Source organism: Erinaceus europaeus, chromosome X, assembly GCF_950295315.1.
Source record: "Erinaceus europaeus chromosome X, mEriEur2.1, whole genome shotgun sequence".
Classification (NCBI taxonomy): Eukaryota; Metazoa; Chordata; class Mammalia; order Eulipotyphla; family Erinaceidae; genus Erinaceus; species Erinaceus europaeus.
The window spans coordinates 5,771,293-5,778,865 of record NC_080185.1 but is presented as its reverse complement, the minus strand read 5'-3'; the positions used below and the strand labels follow the sequence as shown (position 1 = coordinate 5,778,865).

General features: G+C 47.4%; 1 long non-coding RNA gene across 1 annotated transcript; it reads right to left on the bottom strand.

The window, feature by feature from the left end:
- Positions 1 to 3,030: 3,030 nt before the first annotated feature.
- LOC132535867 (uncharacterized) lies at positions 3,031 to 3,684 on the bottom strand. The gene is made up of 2 exons (XR_009547615.1): positions 3,568 to 3,684; positions 3,031 to 3,394 (listed from the first exon to the last, which is right to left on the bottom strand). It is a non-coding gene; the product is annotated as an uncharacterized LOC132535867 (long non-coding RNA).
- Between the last annotated feature and the right edge of the window lie 3,889 nt (positions 3,685 to 7,573).

Sequence of the window (7,573 nt, the reverse complement as noted above, 5' to 3'; positions counted from 1 at the left end):
ATGTCTGATTTCTCTTTGATTATGTTTGACATATCTCAGCTGAATATTTCTCACTCCTGCCTGCTCTCTAATACATGCTTTTGTTTTATTTTCTACTTTATCATTTTATTTGATAGTACAGAAAGGAATTAAAGACCTACTAGCGTTTTCCAAAAAGGAGACCCCAAATCTTCATCTGCAATATTCTTGTCTTTAGGTTCATGATTACTCAACACTTTGTTATGCTTTATATCTTAACTCTTTTTCAGTCACCAGGTTCCAGATGCTACCATGATGCGAACCTGACTTTGCTGGGCAGGCACCCCACCATATGTCTTGGAGCCCCACTTCCCCAGAGCTCTGCCCCACTATGGAAAGAGAGAGACAGGCTGGGAATATGGATCGACCTGTCAACGCCAATGTTCAGCGGGGAAGCAATTACAGAAGCCAGACCTCCCAGCTTCTGCACCCGATAATGATCCTGGGCCCATACTTTCAGAGGGATAAAGAATAAGGGAGCTATCAAGGAAGGAAAGGCGATGTGGCGTTCTAGGGGTGGGAATTGTGTGGAAATGTACCCCTCTTTTCCTATAGTGTTGTCAATATTTCCATTTTATAAATAAAATTTTTTTAAAAAGAAAGGAAATGATTGAGGAAAGGAAAAATAGAAAGGAAGAGAGACAAATACTTGCAGCACTGATACACTGCTCATGAAGCTTCTTTCCTACAGCTGGGGTCTCTCATTAACATTTTTGGGCAAAAATCTTTATTATCAAATATAAAGAGATCAGTTCCTGTGCTTTACTCTGAGGACTTTGTGTGGGGACACCTCACACCAATATCTCACTGTGAGCATGTTTTTAATCTTTAGACATCATATGAAACCTTTGGATTCATGATATATAGGGTCCTGATTTTTAATCCATTCAGTCACTCTCCTTAAAAACTTCTATTAATTCTTGATGTATATGTATATATTTGCCTATGAATTTGTTTATGAACAAGAAAGAGGGTCAATGGCGCACGGATCCTGTATGGAGCCCCCAGTTCCCCACCTAAAGGGGAGTCATTTCACAAGCAGTGAAGCATGTCTGCTGGTGTCTATCTTTCTCTTCTCCTCTCTGTCTTGCCCTCCTCTCTCCATTTCTCTCTGTCCTATCCAACAGCTATGACATCAATAAAAAGAAAAATAATAAATACAACAATAGGGAGTCAGGTGGTAGCGCAGCAGGTTATGCGCAGGTGGCACAAAGCACAAGGACTGGCATAAGGATACCGGTTCTAGCACCCGGCTCTCCACCTGCAGGGGAGTCACTTCACAGGTGGTGAAGCAGATCTGCAGGTGTCTATCTTTCTCTCCTCCTCTCTGTCTTCCCCTCCTCTCTCCATCTCTCTCAATCCTATCCAGCAACAAAATCAATAACAACAACAATAACTACAAAAAATTGAATAAATACAACAAAAAAACAAGGGCAACAAAAGGGAATAAATAAATAAATATAAAAAATTAAAAAAGAAAGAAAGAGGGTGAAACAGACCAAAGGACAGCTCTTAAAATGTGCTGCTGGAATTGAGTTCAGCCTTTTGGCACAGAAGCCCTGAGCTCCATGAGCTGAGCTGACTCATGCCCTTCCCTTCCTAGACCATTCATACTGAGAATAGGTTTTGCTATATGGCTGAAAGTGCTGTCACTGTATCTTCTTTTCTGATTTTTTGTCAACTTTCTGATGCTTTTTAAATTATTTTTTTCATTTGTTAGAGAGAAATTGAAATGAAATGGGGAGATTGATATCGAGACACCTGCAAACCTGCCTCACCACTCAAGAAATGTTCCGCATGCAGGTGGGGGAGTGGAAGCTTGAACCCAGGTCCTTGGTCACAGTAATGAGTGTGCTCAACTGCTACATGCCCTCCTGGCCCCAAACTCTATTGTTTCTATTTCCATTTCTTTATGTCTTCATTTGGATTCCCTGCTGATTTGAGTCCTTCCTTTCTTTAAAGCATTTCTGCTTCAGATTTGTGTTCTGTGGTTAGCATGGAGGCCAAAACAAATTCATTATATCAAAAAAAAAAAAAAAAAGTCCTTTCTATTTCTGTGCTCTCCTCATCACCCCACTGTGCCACTTCTGATCATTTGTTTCTCCCTTCTGTGTTTTGTTGTTTTACTCAGTAGATCCTTGGTGTCTCCATGAAAGAAAGTGAGTCCCTGGCTGGTACTACACTGCCTGAGCCACACTCCCAGTTACACCCTTGGTAGCAGTGGTTCTGATCTCCACACACAGAGAGACATAACATGGTCAAGTCAGTGTTGGCTTGTGGGTTGTGGACAATGAATGGTCTTTTAGGTTTTGGGGGACTTTACTGACATGCAGATGGGTGGGGGCCCTGAGGACACCCAGTGGCTGGCATCATAGGGCACCTGTGATGCCGTGAGGATGGTCGCCCTGATAAGAATCAGAGGTCACCCCAAGTCTCAAAGGCAGTTTGGATGCCTTAATAAAATGTATATGTATTAAAAATAAGAACATATGAGAGAATCCCTGGATAGACTTTCACATGCTGCACCATGCTCCAAGTCCCATCCTTGGTAGCAATGGTTCCATTCCCCACACTCAGAGAACTGGGTTAGGGGTCTGGACAGTGGTCTTTTAGGGTTTGAGGGACAACAGGAACAGGTAGTAAATGGGGGAGGCACCCTGAAGACCCCCAGTGGCTGACATCATAGGGGACTTGTGACACCACTATGAGGATGGTCACCATGGCAACACCCTTGTGTGTTTCTAGGGGGAATAGCACTGCCATCCACCCCCACCCTCCTCCGTGGGTTCCTCCCACCTATACACACCACTATGCCATGTTCTTTCCTTCTTTCCCTCTTCTTCATGGAAGTTTGTCTTCCTGCTCACCTCTCCCCCATGCTCCCCACCCCATGGCTAGAAGTGAACCTTCTGGTGGGCCTTAACTCTCCCAGAACACATCACCTGCCCTCCATCATACCCCTCCCGTCATCCCTCCCTCTAAACCATCAAAGAACTTTCTGAGACACATACATGTTCACAAGAGGTTTTATTCAGTCTCCCTTTCCTTCAGGGTTAATTTCCAGGCCCATGTCCTGGGTGCCCCTGCGAGGCAACCCCTAGGCAGGCGGCAAGGGTCTCTGCGTGCCGCGCCTCATTAGGGAGCAGCTGCCGTCTCAGTTGTTCTGGCTTGCTGGCCCAGTGGTCTTGTCACGGGGTTCAGCTGCCCCATTACCGGCTGCCCCGTTTCTCAGCTCCTTAAGTAGTTTCAGACATCTATAACAAATGAGAGCATGGAAAAGGTACAGGAAGTACAAGTAGTCGGTCAGGGCTGCAAGTTTGTTGTTTTCATCTTCCTCTTCCAGGGGGTGTTTGAACATCCGGAGCTTCTTGTTCGTCTGCAAAGACCACAGGATGATCAGAGGACGCGGTGGGGCAGAGGGGGGGTGGCATGGAGCAGACAGGGGCTCTGTGAGAAGGGGCGACGGTGAGGGTCAGTGTGTGGGACAGGGCAGTGGCAGGGTTTGGGCTGTCAGTTGGGGGAAGGAGGAGGCAGGTGGCATCATCTCACCATGGTGAATGATCCTTGTGTTGCTTGGTCCTTTTCTTTCTCCGGAGGCTCCCAGAGGGCTGATCCTCGAGGTTAGATGAGTTAGGTCTTCTTCTGTACCTCCAATGTGGCCCCTGGCCTCTAGGCCCTCCTATATATAGTTGTGCCCCACCCACACACAAAGGGACCACGCCCTAGGCTCTGATTGGTCATCAATTGTGCCCAGTAGCCAATGGCAGTGCTGAAGGATCATCGACGTCACAGAGGACCTCACTGCCATCTGTGGGGGGATGGGCAGCCACCAGCTTGTGCTGACTGGACTCAGCGGTGGGGCTCTTACTCCCCTAAAGAGCCTGCTGTCCTGACCTACCCCTGCATGGTGATGCCAGCTGTGGACTAGGATTTCCCCTCAGCCCCCAAGCCAGGCCATGGTGCCTCTGCTCCCCCCTTCACCATCACTGGCACCCCCCCCCCAGCTCTCTTCCTGCCCATGGGCTGTACCTGTGTCTCTATGCAGATGAGGCACTCCATCTCCCATCCTGCTCTGGTGTTTCTTGGAGTCTTTGCCTTTCTCAACTTCTGCAGGAGACAGATAGTGATAAAAGGAAACACTTGCAGCACTGCTTCACTGCTCATGAAACTATCCCCTTATAGGTGTGGATCAGGGGCTTGAACCTAGATCCTTACATTGCTAATGTGTGTTCAAGTGAATGTGCCACCACCCAACCCTGAAATTCTTATCCTCATAGTGAACAAGAATCTCCTTACAGGGCCTAGCAGGAGGCTTACCTCATTCTAGCTCCAGGTCACTGCATAGTAATACATATGGGGGATGTGTGTGTTGCAAGACAAAAGGTGGGGTTGTGCTGCAGTAGGTATCTTCTTCTCTGTCTCTCTTGTACCTGCCCCTTAACAAACAGGTAAAAAAAAAATGACTGCCTGTTAGGTGAGGATGTCTTTGAGCTTGGCAGGGCTTGACTTGAGGGGACATCTACATAATCATTGTTTTGCCTGAAAGATCCCCACCCATTCCATTCCTTTGATCTATCTTCTTTCTACCCTCAAGGCCCTCCATGCCTCCATGGTATTATTATTTATCCTACCAGTTAAAATCCTTGCAACATTTTCTAAGGAAGTTCCTACCTTTCCAGAAGTTCCTACCTTTCCAGCCCCTTCCATTTTTCTCTGCCCCTTTCCTAACCATGTATGGTATTGTCAAGCCACTTCCGTTTCTGTTTTGTCTCTTCCGTGTCCCGAGTTGGAGGAGGGCTGGTGTGTAGACCGAGAGGCTGATGCCGGCCATTGGGGTTGGCGCCATATGGCTTAACCAAGTGTGCTACCACTGACTCTGGGGCGCTCGGATGAATAAAGATTTGTATTGCCTTGCCACCACGAGCTTAGTTCCTGGGTCATCTCTCCCTCTCGCGATGCTAGCCCGACAACTGCCAGAAATGGGCTTTTCAGGCACTAAGCCACTGTACTGGCACTGATTGCAAATAAACAAACAAACAACAAAAAAAACTGGGTACACTTGTCACTACCTCCCAGAATCAGCAAAAGCATGACACCCTGTGCCATTCAGAGGAACTACAGGAAAACCATGAATCCCTACCAACTAGAGTTTGTCAGGGAGCATTGCCACAAGGCCTCCTGTGCCTACTTGGTCACTGTCTTTCTTGAAGAGGTGTCTCCTTGAAATAGATGGAGCCAAGGCACAGGGAAGTAGAAAGTTACATCTGGACATGGGCACTGGAGGTACACACTCATGTGGGTCAGAGTTGGACCCTGCTCTCCCATCTGCCGAGCCAGTGGAAACCCCTGTCTTACAGGGAGTTGGATGACTCAACACTTCCTCCATAATGAATCTACTAGAATCATTGCTCTGCATATTCTCACCTAGAAGACATGAAATTTAGTTTCGTGTCTAGAGATAGAGGGGATTTGGGGGCTGCTTAACTTCCACATTATTTCAGTTAGTTTTGCAACATTCCTTTCAGAGACCAAACTATTTCCTCTTTTTGTTTTAGTCTTCACCAGAACATCACAGCCTTATGGGCCAATTGTTTAGACATACAGAGAGACAGAGGGAAAGGAACCAAAAGTGCAGATTCCCCTGATGCAGTAGGCAGCTCCAACCTGGGGCTAAGGCACACTAAACAGGTGAGCTTGTATGTTCCCACCTCCTTTCCCTCTGAAGGTTATCTCACACAAACACACTTCTGTCTGCACTCATTTCACCCCCAGAGACTCAGTCTGAAGGCCCTTTTGTTTCTCTAGACATGGTAGGAAGAGGTCTGTGCAGTGGATTCTGGGCTTTGCTTCAAGGAGCAAGACACTCCCTCTAAGGAAACCATGACCCAAGCAGGGAGAAACCCCTCCAAGATGGGAAGTATTCAAGGGAGGAGAATCCCACATAGCTGCCACATTTGATTTCTATGAAGTTTTTTCAGGCTCTAAGGAGCATGCTCAGAGCTCAAGCTGCTCTTGCCATAGGAACTACCTTTTAATGTCTGCCTCCTGTCACCCAAGATGAAAAAAAAAAAAAAAAAAAAGAGCTCATTCATGTGGAGCAGGATTGCCCTGGCCCTTGACACTTACACCTGATTTCTCTCACCAGGAGACTTCTTAATTTGTTCTGTAGACCTTAGGGGATCACCCACCCTGTCTGGGAGAGGCCTGTGGGCTCCCACTTATATTCTGAGGGTTGGGGTACATCTGCCTCATCCTAGATTCCCCACTAGTAACTCAGGGCCACCAGAGAGCAGAGACTTACTACTGGGTGAGGAGAAACTGGGTGATCAGCAGTCTAAGTCACTGGAAAGAAATTATTCTTTTTGAATATTTTCATTATTATACTGGATAGAGACAGAAAACACAGAGGGAAGAGGCAGAAAGCGATGAAGAGATACCTGTAGTACTACTTCACATCCTGTGATGATTTCCGCCTGCAGGTTGGGACCAAGGGCTTGAACCCAGGTTTTTGTGCCTGGTATAATGTGCTCTCCAATAGGTGCACCACCACCAGCTAGCAGAAAAATTATCCTTGAAAAAATATCCAAACACAGGTATTTTTATTTCTCTGAAATACAAGAAAGCAATAGGAAATAAATGCCTGCTTTAATGTACATCTCCATGTGTTGCCTATATTTACAGCAACATTCTTCTGAACTTCCAGGCAATATCCAATCCAGTGTCAACAATCCAGCTCTGAGTCACAAATCAATATGGTGGTTTTTACAGATCTGTAAACCTTTTACAACGGAGTTTGCAAAATGGCAAAGGTCTTCAGCTTGAACTGGGTGAATGTAACTGTGTCATCAGGCTTAACACACACACTCAGAATTGCATGTAAAGAAACCACATACTACGAATAAAAGTAACATCTGAAAACTCCCAGAATAAAGCCAGCCCCCAGTCTGCAGAGGCACAGACACCCCAAGACACTGTGGCTCCATTGGTGGTCCTGTGGTGGCCGCCCTAGACTAGGCCTGTAAGCTGGCTGGAAGCCTACTCCTCCTTGCCCCCCAGGTCTCTGATAGGGGTAGAAGAAAGAAGTGGACTCAGTGCTGTTGAGCCGTAGCAATAAGAGTCTGAGCTTGCAGTCTTCATGGTGGGCACGGGGACCCATATGATGGGCATAGATGCCCATCATCGCCAGTGCTTCTCAGACAGCCTCCTTGGGGGGCACAGTCACCTTGCAGGAGGATGAGGCCAAAGACCGTGAGCAGCAGTCCGGTCTTGGGCACGCTCTGCTCAGGCCCCAGCAGGCCTTCATAGCTGAGCACCAGGGTGATGGCCAGGTCATAGCTCTGGGCCCGGGGGTTGGCCTCCTGCATCTTAGTGTCAACGACCACCTGCTTGCACTTGCAGGCTTTTGAGAAGACAGCAGGTAACAGCTGCTGCCGCCCAGGGAAGAGCCTGCTCAGGATCTCGGCCTTAGTGATGGGCTCCCTAGAGCCCATACTTCTGGGGCAGGAAGGCCACCATGGCTGAGTCCTGCCCGCTGAGTGCCTCCCTAAGGGAGGCC